This window comes from Carcharodon carcharias, chromosome 15 (assembly GCF_017639515.1).
Source record: "Carcharodon carcharias isolate sCarCar2 chromosome 15, sCarCar2.pri, whole genome shotgun sequence".
NCBI classification, from domain to species: domain Eukaryota; kingdom Metazoa; phylum Chordata; class Chondrichthyes; order Lamniformes; family Lamnidae; genus Carcharodon; species Carcharodon carcharias.
In genome coordinates this window covers 126,131,905-126,147,171 of record NC_054481.1, presented here as the reverse complement: position 1 = coordinate 126,147,171, position 15,267 = coordinate 126,131,905, and the positions used below count along the sequence as shown (strand labels likewise).

Sequence of the window (15,267 nt, the reverse complement as noted above, 5' to 3'; positions counted from 1 at the left end):
ATGCAATTTTTTTTTGAAAATAGCAGTGGAGCTGTTCCCAGTATCATGGCCAAAGTTAATTCTTCTGGTCATTGTCACCTTACTGATTGTTGCATGTAAATTCACTACTTCATTTCCTACATTGGCAGTGGCTACACTTCACAAAGCTCTTAATTGACTTAAGCACTGGAAAGCCTCAATGTCATGAAAGGTAGGATATAAATGGAACAGTTTTAGCCATGTGTGTGCTAATTCTAAGAAAGTACCTGGTCTATACTCATAGGTAAATGTATATTTACCATACAACAGCCACCATTCAGTAACCAAGTAAAGCAAAGCACTCAATGATAAAAACTTATTCTGTTACCATTCAAACAGACAATAAAAGGTTTAAGTGCATGTCCACATACTCTGTGCATGTGCATTAAGATCACATGCCTAACAACAGCATTTATTATTCATTTCTTATTTACTAAGCAGATGTGGCAAATTGCATTTCTGGATTCCCAATCACCTGGGGCAAGTGACAAACAACACTAGCCCAAAATATACTTTCATGGTGATTTCCATTAGTTCAACCCGAAACGCTTAAATAAAACTGAACCAGCCCAATGAGTTAACTTGCATGTGATCTCATAGAAACATAGACACCACACTGATAGCAGAATGTAAATAGGCCAAAACTACACAGTCAGATATGTTACATACAGATTAAAGAGCCACAATTTAAGCAAAATAAGGAATTAACTTAACACAAATTAGTCCACAAGGGGTTAATACAGCTTCAGCATGCTTATGCAATGGGACTTCTGGATCAGTGTGGTGTGTCCTTTGATAAGCCCTCCAGATGTGATGTATGTGGATAATGCAAATCCTCATTCATGCATAGAATTTGGATTTTCTGCCAGAACTAAAATGGAGCAAACAACTGGAGCTGTGATTTCTGCATGAAATGTTATCCGTGTTATATATCCAAGTCCTGATGCAAAGATAGTTAATAGATACCTTACCATGTGAGGCAAGGGATCCTGCACTCTGGAGAAGGGGGAAGTGTTAATATTCTGATGTTCACCATTTCCTCCATACAAATCCCTTGTCTATTTCACTCCTCATCAATCCACACATTCATTTCAAACAACCTGTTGCAGCTGCCAAGTGACTTTCTGACTTGCAAAGAAAACCCATTAGGGCAGATGTTTCCTACTGCAGTACATAGACTGTCAAGGTCCAATTGTGCAACCAATTCTGCACATTGGTTATCAAAAGAAACAATGTGCATCTGGAGACACAGCTAGCCAAAACCAATTTGGCCTCAATGATCTGACACCACTAAATGATAAAACACAATTCCTCCATGCCCTGGTCTCTAGGACAAGAGACTGAGCACTCATTCACATGGTCTTGGAAATGCCATTGTGACCAAAACCAACAACACGCAATCCTCCACACTTCAGACGTCTGCAGTACAGGCAATCCTCTCTGAAGTGTTGAGGGTGTATTTATATTCTCACCTTCAATGCCATTATAAAAAGGTGTTTTTTGGTGTGCCAACATAAAAGCAGCAGTCCAGGGAAGGCAAATGTGTAGTGGTAATGTCACTGGACTAGTAATCCAGAGGCCTAATGCTCTGGGGATATGGGTTCAAATCCCACCACAGCAGCTAATGGAATTTAAATTCAACTCAAGTCTGGAATATAAAGCCAGTCTCATTATTGGTGACTGTGACAACTGTCATCAATTGTTGTAAAGACCCATCTGGTACACTAATGTCCTCTAGGGAAGGAAATCTGCCATCTGGCCTGAACTACATGCAACTCTAGACCCACAGCCCTTAACCGCCCCCTGCAATGGTCTAGCAAACCACTCAGTTCAAGGACATTTAGGGATGGACAATAAACCTTGCCAGCAACACACACATCCCATGAAAGATTAAATAAACCTCAAGGCTAGTATACCAACAGCTTGAACAACATTGTCACTAGTTAACACTGCAACTTTAGAATTGCTGCAAATCTAGCATCAAACTACGTCATACTGCAGCTGTAACAAAGAACAGTGAAAAATCACAACCCAATGAGACAGCCTTACCAGAATTAGATATTCTCATTCCCGTAAAACGCGCTCTTAAAAGAAATAGCATCGTGATCTGTGGAGCACCAGAAGAAATGCAACAAGTTGTGCTCCAATAGAACAAATGATTCTTTATTGTGCAACCCATCAAGGGGCATACCACACAAGTGGCCGATAGGTTTAATAATAATTCTCTAAACAACGTACAAAGAAAGCCAGTGCCAATGACTCAAACATGACAAATCTGCTGTCAATTAAGAGGCACCCAGAAGTGGTACAATAGATTATTAAGTACTGTCAATGCCAGTATTGTATGCACACACCTAAAGACAGACTAAGATGACTGAGGAAAGCCAAGCGGCACTTTCTGCCATGCCCCTTCTGCCCTCGAGGGCAAATGTGCCTGGAAGTGATGGCATTGACAGATCACCATCACCCAGTTACTTACTACCTTTACTTCTCTTAATTAAAATGTACCAGCAAATAAATGATGCAGTCCAAAAAAAAAAGCTGGATATCTACACCAGAGCATTAAAAATTTTACCCTGGATTGCATGTCATGACCAATGGTGATTAAATGGGAGCAATTAAAATATTTCTGTTCTCCTTAACATTCACGAACCGAATAGGGATATGAACTCTACAATGCCTTCCCAACATTCTTTCCCTCCTTCTCCCTTTGGTCCTCTGCAGATACACTATTTTTAGAAGGCACTTGAGATCCAAGTAGTCGCATATTTGCCAAAAATACAGAACAATCGCACAGTTTTTTTTTAAAAAAAACACACACACACACCACGGCTTAAAAGCTGCACCTTTACATGTTTAGAAGATACGCCAGCTGCAAAACTACTGACTTCAACGGCAGTGAAGACGACGCTTTCAATGCCGAGTTGTTGCTACACATGTTTAAGCTGTGGGGGGGTTGGGGGGGCTGCATTTTAAACAAGGGTTTAAAGGGTGCAGAATGTGAAGGGACGAGCGTCTCTGCGGGACTGAAGCTGCTCTCAGCCATGTGGCTATCAGAACCCACTGAAAACAAGCTGAAGAGAGAGAGAGAGAGACTTTCTGAAAGTGCTTCCCCACTGGGCGGGCGGGTGGTTGCTAGGTGACTAAAATAAACCACCATGGATCTCACACACACACACACACACACACAAAAAACCCTCGACGCATTTTATCAGCTTCTCCATAAAGGAGGACGACGACAACCCGGCTCCGATATTCCGGGTCACAAGTTCATCTATCTTTAAACTCAAGCTGGCTCGCGTTCAGATTAAAACAGTTAACCCCCCCAACAAAAAAAAAACACACTAAAGTTCATGAGAAGTTTGACAGAAACTTGATCATTTTGAATTTAAAAACAAAAATTGAGAGGATCTAACGCAGCACACGTAAAACATTAAACATGAAGACAAAAGCTCACTGCTAAAGCTTCAACACGGATTAAAGCGTTTATTACTTTAAAACCTGTATTTCTGAGAGAACTGTCACTGCTCCTGGAAGGGAAAACCATCCGTCGCTGAACATTTTGTATCCTCTTAACTTCACTGGCGCCGCTACTAAAAAGGTTACAATGTTGCTGCTCGGAGAGATACATTCGCAAAAATAGTTACCTCGGGAAAGGTCCAAGTGCCTGAAGTTTCCCTTTTTTTCTCTCCCCTCACTCTTCACCCCCTTCCCCACCCCCCCCCCCCCCCAAACCCAACCCCAACCCCCAACAGTGTTTCTTCCCGCAACAAAGCCCCGATGTCAACTAACAGTTATGGCGGCAAACTATTCCCCCCCCCCTTTCCCTCTCCAGCTTTTATCCGCCTTCATCTAACTCCGCTAGGCAGCGCCTCCCAGCCCGAGTGATACCTCTACCGTAAAGCACCGAGTATAGCGCCGCACAAACCTCTCCCGTAACACATCGAGTGGAACACCCCCTTAATCTCCACCATAAAATAGTTTGGATCCTCAGAAACCTCTACCGTAATACATCGAGTGCAACACCTGCTTAATCTCCACCATAAAATAGGTTGGACACTCAGAAACCTCTAACATAATACAGCCAGTACAACACCCCCCCCCCAACCCCTTTCATAAAACACTAATTATAGCACCTTTACTGTAATGCAAGTACAACACCCCATAATCCCTAGCACCCAACAAACCTCTACCTTAAAACACAGAGTACAAAGCTCCACCAATCCCTACTGCAAAACACGGTATAGCAACAACAAGCCTCCACTGTAAAACACTGAGTAAAATACACCATAAAAAGTACAATTCCCAAGAAAACCTCTACTGTATAACAACACTCACTCAATCCCTACTGTGAAACAGTGAGTATAGCACCAACAAAACTTTGCCATAATACATTGAGTATAACACACCACAATCCCTACTGTATTACATCAAGTATAAAACCCAACAAAACTCATGGAAAAACACTCCCTCAATCCTTACTGTAATGTACTGAGTATAATATCCCCTCAATCCCTGTCATAATATGCCAAGTATAGTACCCAACAAACTGCTACCACAATATACCGAGTACAACTTTCCTCAGTCCTTACTGTAAAACACCAAGTAATACATCCCCTCACTCCCTACTGAAAACACTAAATAACACTTTCTTTCCCATAATACACCTGGTCAACCTCTATCATAATACACCCAGGTATATACCTAACTAACCACTACCGTAATATACCCAGTTAACCTCTACCTTTAATACAAAAACAAAATAGAAACAGGATATGCTGGAACCATTCAGCAGAGCTGGCAGCATCTCTGGAGGAAGAAAAAGAGTTAATGTTTCAGATCTGTGACCTTTCATCAGAAGTTTGGAAAGCTGGAAACATTATCTATCGGATGTATTACATCACTGGCCCAAGAAAGATTAACACATCCCAACACAACAATCATGATAGGTTAAGCAACTCCTTCCCTTCCATACCTGTGGGAAGAAAAATATCAGAGAGAAAGAAAAGAGTGATGTAGAGGAAAATTACAGTGATGATCAACTGGTGTCAGCTGTTGTTTTCACTTTACTGCCGTCCATTTACTTCTCTTTCCACTAGGCAATAGGCTGCACATTACTTTCTGAAATAAGCACCTTTCTGTGATTCAGCACTTGCTATGACTCAAGCTATTTGGAATGAAAGGTTCCAAATTGGAACTCCGCTTCAGTCGTATCGAAGATTAATCATGCACATGGCAAAATCACATGCTGCATCTACCCCATTGTTCTTTAACAACATGCCCTATGTTCAGATATGTTTCAAAAATTGACATTTACAACCCTGGCACGATTACAGGGAAAGCTAATAATAGCATGTGTAGTTTGGTTATCCATTCAATGGCCTCCTGAGAAGCCAAGGGTAGAGGTGAGGTGCCTCCTGCCAGCAGAACTTAGTTGATCTGCTCCATGGTTTGGGATTCATGGCCTCAATTGCACTTCGGTTGCCTGGTGACCAGAAGTGTAAATGACCCTTTTGTAGACTTACTGCCTGTAATAGATGGAAACCCTGTTCCCTTGTGCTCAAGAAAACAAGCTAAAATGTCTCAATCTGTGCCAGTCTGACTTTCATGTTATTTATTTTCAGCTATTGAGGCAAGGTTAAAACCCTGTTAACACCTGTTTCAAATAGGTTAAACAATGCAGAACAGTGGCCAACGGTACATACCTGATGTGGCATCTCCTTTGATCAAACTCTGGAGGGCAACTCCACCTAGCTGTTGCTTTTGAGAGGAAGAGACAGCACCAGCAGGTAAAGCCTGTCAGTGTCATCAGAGAAACTGTAAGCAATCAATGAATATTCACACAGAATATACCTCAGTGTAAATTAATTTTAGTCAAAAAATGGATACCCCTTGTCAGCGCACATAACCTGTTCTGAAATATTCAAAATTAAAAGCAGAATAATGTCTGTAGATAACCCAGGGGGCAGTGAGGGCTGAGTTACATCCTGCTCTTTGGCGTTCTCTAAACAGCCTTATTTCTCTACCTTACTTCTCTAAGGAGTCTCAAAATGTACATCGTCGGCTACACTTTCAGTTCTTCTTCCCTGTTCATCTTCCCTTTGTTACTTTTCTCCTTTTAAAGCATTGTGAGTCACTGCTGTAATCTCAGGACGCTGCATGAATTCAAATCATTGTAGTTGCTGATCTAAGGAAACGGTCCAGGTATTCCTTGTCCTTTTATTTCAATTTATGAAATCATTGGCCTGGTTATGATGCTGTGTATAATTATTTTTTTAAATGCTAGTTACATGTTAATGGAGACTCAACCATTGTGCACATTAAAACTCTTTTATAGTAAAATGTTGTTTGTCACAAAGGAAGCTAATCAAATTCAGGTCAACTGATGGAGAATTTGGCAAAATGGAGAAAGCAGGAAGTTCAAGAAAATTAAACAGCTGGTCACAGGATCGCTGCATTCTTAACGTTGACATACAAATGAAAGGCAATTAAATTATTCACTTCTCCGGGTTGTGGGTGGACCTGGCATTGATGTAGAGTTTGCAAAGAAGATTCCTGCAGTTCCACCGGAATGGAGCACAATTTTATTTTTAAATCCGAAGAATGTGTTAACATGCAGACAATGGACTAGTCACAACAGAACAGGAGATAAGTTTTCAATAATTAGGCACATCCAATGCTCCTCGAGGACTTAAACCATTGGCGTTCAGGTTTTCTCGCTAAGCAGGTCATAATTCCACAACAAAAGCCAGTGTTCTTCCATTGCGCCACATGGGCATTGGACGAGTATCACAATAAATTGCAATGACAACAGTACTCCATCTACCCATGGTACAGTCAGCCTATTAAACTCACTAAGAATTAATAGGACTGAGCAACTATTAGACAGCACAGGAAGAGAGCATCTGCTGGCAAGTGTGTTCCAATCAGTAACTGTTCAACTTTAAACATTATTCATATAGATTATACCCTTAATTATTAACATTTAATACTAAGCCATCTTCAGTCACATTAAATGATCAGTCCTTATTTCTTTCACCATAACGATTAAATGTTAAAACCATCATCCAACGATTTCTACTCTTCCTTCATAAGAACTCCCTCCCTAACAGCACAGCGGGTGTACCTACACCACATGGACTGCAGTGGTTCAAGAAGGTGGCTCACCACCACCTTCTCAAAGGGGCAACTAAGGGTGGGCAATAAATGCTGGCCCAGCCAGTGAAGCCCACATCTCCTGAATGAATAAAAAAACAAAACCTTGCTAAATCTTGCCAGATCATCATCTCCTCGATTTCTTTGTTTATTTTCCTATGTCGCACATTCATTGCTCAATAATAATTCAAGGGTATTTAACTACTCAGGGCTTGAACTAGATTGAACACTACATCGTTGTATGTTTTCTCAAATGCATGATTAACTTCCTATTTTTATTATTCTGGATAGGATATCACTTTTTAAAAAAAATGGTTGTCTCCCCCCTGCATTTTCATATTCATATGCCGGTGGTATAATGTTTAAATAAACAACTTTGGAGGGAGATGGTAGACTAGTGCTAATGTCACTGGACTAGTAATCCAGAAGCCCAGGGACTAATACTCTGGAGACATGGGTTCAAATCCTACTGTGGTAGCTGGTGGAATTTAAATTTAATTAGTAGATCTGGAATTGAAAGCTGGTGGCAGGAGTGGTAATTATGAAATCTTGTCATAAAAACCTATCTGGTTCACTAACATCCTTTAGGTAAAGGGAAATCCACCACCCTTACTTGTTCTGGCTTATGTGTGACTCCAGACCCACAGTGATGTGGTTCACCCTTAACTGCCCTCTGATATGGCTAAGCAAGTAACTCAGTTCAAGGGTGATTTGCAGTGGGCAACAAATGCTGGCCTTGCCAGTAATGCCCACATCCCATCAAAGAATAAACAAAACTGGGGAAGCTCAGCATTTTCACAGTTGACAAAGTCAAAAAGTGCCATTCGCATTAATTCAATTGAACCAGCAATCTCAGTTTCAGAAATAGTAGGAACAGCAATTATTGTGTAAATGTTTCTCTTTGCTGTTTCCTGGTTTTTATATATATTTAATGTGCTCTGTCCAATAAAAGAGATGGCAATGAGCCTGCTTGGAATGGGAAGTACTTTACTAGTTGGTTAGCAACTATTTAATTTTAATGCTGACACACTGCCACCCTCTGGTACCAACTAGTACACAAATATTCTGGTTTCCAGGAGAAGATTTTCCACTCACACTGAAATCATAAACATGTTTATGAGCTTAGCTGCAGATCATGCACAGAAGAATCCTTCCCCTCCTGAGGCACAGGCTTCAAAAGCTTAAGATTAATAATATGTCTTCTCGTTGTAACATTATCCTAGATAAGCATCCATTTTCTCACCCAGTGCAAAAAGTGCCAAAGTCTATGGGTAGTGTCACTATGCGTGATGAGTTTGATGCCTTATTAAGGCATTAATCAGTGAGACTCTTAGAAACTTTGGTCCACTGTGCAATATCAGAGTGATATAGGATGGAACACCATAAAGGGCTATTGAGGCAGACATTGTAACATCATTTAACATAAAATCCTAGAATGATACAGCACAGAAGAAGACCATTCAGCCCATCCTGCCTGTGCCGGATCTTTGAAAGAGCTAACCAAATTTTCCCTTTCAAGTATTTACCTAATTCCCTTGTTGGAAGTTATTATTGAGTCTGCTTCCACCACCCTTTCAGACAGTGCATTCTAGAACTGGAAAATTGAAAATAGATGCGTATGAAAAAGTATAGAGAAACAGCAGGGCGATGGGGTTTGATCAGACAGCTCACAGCTGAAGAGTTAGCATTGACACAGGCAAGATAATCTGAATGGGCTCCTTCTATGTTGTAACTTCTATAGGTTAAGATTCTAATCACTCAAAACCCATTCACTGAGACAGAGTTAAAATCGGGCCCTATGATGAATTATCCCCTGTGTTAGGAAGGCTGCAATTTAAAGAATTGTTACACTCCAAGCGACAATATTGTGCAAACCTAGCTTTTTATTTAGTGATTCATAAAAACAACAGAATAATGGATAGTCAGGGATAGGGCAATGAAAAAAAACAGTGACATCCCTGGGCCATCTTCTGCTGTTCAAGTGCTACTTAATAAGGCTTTCAATTGCCAATGTCTATTAAACCATCAGTTTGTGTCATAGTTAATGACTGATGATATTAGCTTTTATTATGACAAATATTAAACACCATTTTATACATCAAAATCTTTACTTTGAATTGGTAGAGTACCATTGGCATTGTTCATAGATAGTGTTAGACAGAGGCAGCTAGGGGAAGCTCATTGATACCTATAAATTTTTTAAAATACTTTCTTTATTTCCCATCCCCAATTGCCCTTGAGAAGGTGGTGGTGAGCTGCCTTCTTGAACTGCTGCAGTCCATATGGTGTATGTCCATCCTCAGTGCTGTTAGGGAGGGAGTTCCAGGATTTTGACCCGGCGACAGTGAAGGAACGGCGATATATTTCCAAATCAGGATGGTGAGTGGCTTGGAAGGGAACTTGCAGGTGGAGGTGTTCCCATGCATCTGCTGCCCTTGTCCTTCTAGCTGGTAGAGGCTGCAGGTTTGGTAGGTACTGGGTCAAGTGTAATGACTAGTCTAGTCACACAAATTGCCTTCACTTTGTCTGCACTGTTCCTTCACCAGTGACGTTAAAGACCCTGCACTAACTCTACAGTTCCGTTTAATTTGTGAACTTTTTCCTCACTTTCAGAAAAATAATCCACCTTTTTTTGACCATGACTATAGTGCACTTTTTCTCCTCATCCTCCTCTGATGAAAGGTCATGGATCTGAAATATGAACTCCCTTTCTCTTTCCAAAGTTGCTGCCTGAATTGCTGAGTATTTGCAGAATTCTCTCTTTTCATATCAGATTGCCAGTATCTGCAGCATTTTGCTTTTGAATAACGCAATGTTATGTATCTGCCAAAGTGTAAGAGTCCGTCACATTTTGATTTTTCTTTTGTAATGAGAAATAATTCATGTTTTAAACCATTCCTCTACATGTTTTACATTTACTTTGGTGCAGTAATATTTAAATAAGTAAAGGGGAGCTCAGCATTTTCACAGTTGAAAAGGTCACAAAAGCACCTTCACGTAAAAATTACTGAATCAGTGATCTCAATTTCTGAAAGAGAAGGATCACCAGTAATTGTGTAAGTATTTCTCTGGTTTCATTTCTGATTGCTGTATACATTGAATGTGCTCCGTCCAACACTTAGTGATCCAGCTGACAATGGAAAACACTTTACTGGTCAAGTTAGCAGCTCTTTAACTTTAATGTGGACACACTACCACCTACTGGCACAAGCTATTACACAACTGGTGGTGGTGTGTTACATACAACTCTCTTAGGGATTCCAAGCTGCTATAGCACCGTGCAATTTTACACGCATGTTGTAGTCTAGAGCTATGGATAGTGACGGTAGAGGCTCCAACTTTTTATCTCAAACATGGCTGACCAGGAATCCCTCTCGATCTTACCACCTGCCTGGGTTTTTGACTGGAAACCTTTGGCCATCGAGGAAGACCATACCAACCTCCTCAACATTCCGCAGCATCATTAGCACCCACTTTGTGCTCTCCATCCTTACAGCAAGTTCCACTCAAAGCAGGGCAATCCTTCATGGTAAACCGATACTGCAACTATGGTATCCAAAGGAGCAGGGAGAATTAACACACAGCAGATATTAGGAACCTGTTTGGCCATGTTATGAACACACCTTCCTTAGCTCCAACCTGCACCTCCTGGTTCAGAGGCAGGGTGCTACCCACTATGTCACAAGACCAAAACAAAAACAAAAACAGAATTACCTGGAAAAACTCAGCAGGTCTGGCAGCATCGGCGGAGAAGAACAGAGTTGACGTTTCCAGTCCTCATGACCCTTCGACAGAACTTGAGTTCGAGTCCAAGAAAGAGTTGAAATATAAACTGGTTTAAGGTGTGTGTTTGGGGGGCGGAGAGAGAGAGAGAGAGAGAGAAGTGGAGTTGGGGTGTGGTTGTAGGGACAAACAAGCAGTGATAGAAGCAGATCATCAAAAGATGTCAACGACAATAGTACAATAGAACACATAGGTGTTAAAGTTAAAGTTGGTGATATTATCTAAACGAATGCGCTAATTAAGAATGGATGGTAGGGCACTCAAGGTATAGCTCTAGTGGGGGTGGGGAGAGCATAAAAGATTTTAAAAAAATGTTTTTAAAAAAAATTTAAAAAAATTTTTTTTTAAAAAAAAATAATGGAAATAGGTGGGAAAAGGAAAATCTTTATAAAATTTTTAAAAAATCTTTTATGCTCTCCCCACCCCTACTAGAGCTATACCTTGAGTGCCCTACCATCCACTCTTAATTAGCACATTCGTTTAGATAATGTCACCAACTTTAACTTTAACACCTATGTGTTCTTTTGTACTATTGTTGTTGACATCTTTTGATGATCTGCTTCTATCACTGCTTGTTTGTCCCTACAACCACACCCCCACTCCACTCCTCTCTCTCTCTCTCTCTCTCCGCCCCCCACACACACACCTTAAACCAGCTTATATTTCAACTCTTTCTTGGACTCGAACTCAAGTTCTGTCGAAGGGTCATGAGGACTGGAAACGTCAACTCTTTTCTTCTCCGCCGATGCTGCCAGACCTGCTGAGTTTTTCCAGGTAATTCTGTTTTTGTTTTTGTTTTGGATTTCCAGCATCTGCAGTTTTTTTGTTTTTGTCACAAGACCTCTCTATTACACAAGTACACAGGTATTAATGCTTTAGTTAGGAACAAAGTGTCAAGTTTGGACTCTGTGTTCAATTAACCAATCCAATCCAATATAAATTGTGCAAGAAGTACTTAAATGTTTGTAGAATACCTGCAGTCTTGTTCCCACATCTGAATTTCAAAATGGAAGAGTTTTATTAAAGTATGAAACTTACACAGAGCAGGTAGCATGGACCTGCCCCTGATTAGATTCCTCATTTTAATTCCCACTACTACTACTCTGAGATCTTATGTCCACAATTTGACTCACCTTCAACATTTCTTCTAAGCTTGTTCAAAATATCTGTTCCCTTCTCTGTAATTTCTCTTAATGGACTTCAGAATACTCAACTCTGTGTTCTACCACTTTAGCACACCACATCTCCTTCCTATTGTCTCATACAGGTTCCAAGGCTGGGAGCTAAAGGCCCCGTCTGGTGTAGTTGTATAATGCTTCACTATTACCTTTTCATGTGGTGCTGAGATAGCAGACTCCGCTGCTACAGTTGGATTAGGGGAGGGAATGATAAGCCAGGGTTCCTGTCTCTGATTGTTGTCCTATGGCCCATGCGTTGATTTGAGTTGAGAAGAGAACGGAGGCTCGGCTGTGATTTTCTCCAAGCTGGGCAACACCAATTAACTAGTCTTCGCTGTGAAGAATCAGTACCTGGGCGAGAGTGGAGAAGGCAGGTGGGAGAAAGGAAGCTTGCTTGCATCTCCAGAGAACAACAACAACCTGCATTTATATAGTGCCTTCAATGCAGAAATAGTTCTCAAAGAGCATTATCAAACAAAATTTGTATTTTTGTTCCATAAAGGCTGTTTTATGAGGGGGCAGGTTGCCAGAGGTGACAGGTTCTCACCATTCCTACTGTTCAGTCCCAAACGTCACTTCCCAGAGGCTTTCAGGTAGATGATTGTTTCCAGGGTCTGACAGCATCCAGAATTGTCGATTAAGTGAATAATTTTTTTTTAAAATTATTTCATGTTAGCGTCAATGGATAGGCCAGTATTTGTTGCCCATCCTAATTGCGTTTGGGAAGCTGGGGGTGAGCCGCTTCATCCATGTATATTCTTGTGTAGCATGGAGGGCAATTTTAAAAATACATTGATTGGTTTTGTTGAATAGAAACCATTGGTCATCAAGGAAGCCCATACCAATCTCTTCAACATTAGCTTCATGAGCACCCACTTTGTTCTCTCCATCCTTACAGTAACTCCCACTCAAAGCAGGGCAATCCTTCACAGTGAGGCTAATTCATCCGATACTACAACTGTGGTATCCAAAAGAGCGGGGTTAGTTGACACACCAAAGATATCAGGGACTGTGAAGTATGCAATGGATGCTAAGGCTTCTGGTTCAGGTTTCACATTTGGTATGGAGAGAACCAGGATCATTTAAAGTGCTGGAAGAGGTGACAGTATCTCTTAATGTGACCTTTGACCAAGCAACATGAATTTAAATATTCAAATAAAGAGGGCGGATACATATTTATTTGAAGATCTGAAGAAGAGTCATACAGACTTGAAACGTTAACTCTGTTTCTCTCTCCACAGATGCTGCCTGACCTGCTGAATTTTTCCAGCATTTTGTGTTTTTATCTCAGATTTCCAGCATCTGCAGTATTTTGCTTTTAACATATTTATTTGACTTCGCTGACCTACATTAGCACCTGGTCAAGCAACACCTTGAATTCAAAATTCTCATCCATGTTTTCAAATCCCTCCATGGCCTCACCTCTCCCCATCTACATGATGGGGTAATGGTATTGTCACTGGACTAGTAATCCAGAGGCCCAGGGTAATGCTCTGGGGACCCAGGTTCCTGGCAGATGGTGGAATTACAATTCAATAAAGATCTGGAATTAAAAATCTGATGATGACCATGAAACCATTGTCGATTGTTGTAAAAACCCATCTGGCTCACTAATGTCCTTTAGGGAAGGAAATCTGCTGTTCTTACCTGATCTGGCCTACATGTGACTCCAGACCCACAGCAATGTGGTTGGCTCGTAAATGCCCTCTGAACAAGGGCAATTAGGGATGGGCAATAAATGCTGGCCCTGGCCAGTGACACCCACATCCCAAGAATGAATGAATTAAAGAAAAATCCCCTTTAGGCCACAACCCTCCTAGATTTCTGCATTCATCTAATTCCGGCCTCTTGACCATGCCTGATTTTAATCACTCCGTCATTACTGGCCTTCCCTGAAATTTCTTGCTTAAACATCTCCACCTCTACTTCACTTTCCTCCTGTAAGGCACTCCTTCAAACCTTTCACTTTGACCAAGCTTTTGGTCACCTAACTAAATATCTCCTCACATGGCTGGGTGTCATGCTTTGTTTTGGTGATGCTCCTGTGAAGCACCTTGGAGCCCAGAAAAAAGATCATCAAAGAACTTAGCTTGAAAAACATCGAAAATAAATGAACTGAGGCGTCAGAACTCTGTTTTCAAGTCAAGAAATAGTCTGCAAGTTAAACATTCTTCTACCATAATCATTTCATTTCTGCTTCTGAATGATTAAATCTATAGTTCTAGCCTTAATGACATGACCCTGACATCTCAGTTTTCTGTCGATTGAAAAGGTAACATTATATGTATTATTGGAGTGCACTGTGGGTCTACCTACACCACAGGAGCTGAAGCGGTTCCAGAAGGCAGCTCACCATCACATCCTCAAGGGCAACAAGGGATGGGCAATAAATGCTGGCCTAGCCAGTGACACCCACATCCCATAAATGATTTTTTTTAAAAAAATCTCAGTAAAATATACTTTGCTAACTCACTTGCTCTAAGCTGAGGGTGTAAGATCAGTGTAAGCTTTGCTTGACATGAGCATGGGTCCAATGTGGTGGGAGAAAGTCTGAACACTGGCAGTAGGTAAAAAGGTAAAATAAAGTTCCCTTTCCCAGTGTTGACCACACTGACATTAACGATGAAGAAATGCCCTCCAATTAGAAAAGGAAATGTAGAAATATTTGATCTGAGCAGATTTCAGGGCGGCAGATCCCACTATATGACATTGGAGTGTTCTGCAGCCATGAAGGGGTGGACCTGTCTCAGGTGGGAATAACCAGCCGAAAACATTCTAGTGGATCTCAGCAGCAAATCACCTCAAACTGGGCCACAAAGATACCCAACTTGTTACTCATGTCTTGTTCCATGGTCTAGCCTTGATTTTAAAATTCTCATCCTTGTGTTCAAATTTCTCTATGGCCTCGTCTCTCCCTATCTCTGTAATCTCCTCCAGCCCCACAGCCCTCTGAGATATCCACACTCCTCTAAGTCTTGTTTATCCCTGATTTTATTTGCTCCACTATTGGTGCCTTCAGCTGCCTAGACCCGAAGTTCTTTACTAAAACCTAAACCTCTCTACCTCTCTCTCCTACATTATGACACTCCATAAAACCTATCTCTGACCAAGCTTTTGGTCATCTGCCCTAATA

At 41.1% G+C, this 15,267-nt stretch overlaps 1 long non-coding RNA gene across 1 annotated transcript in view; it reads right to left on the bottom strand.

Moving 5' to 3' along the window:
• The window catches only part of LOC121288269, a 56,155-nt gene extending 52,432 nt beyond the window's left edge, over positions 1-3,723 (bottom strand). Inside the window, exon 1 of the long non-coding RNA XR_005945351.1 lies at positions 3,666-3,723. This is a non-coding gene — a long non-coding RNA (uncharacterized LOC121288269). The remainder of the gene's footprint in view (positions 1-3,665) is intronic.
• Between the last annotated feature and the right edge of the window lie 11,544 nt (positions 3,724-15,267).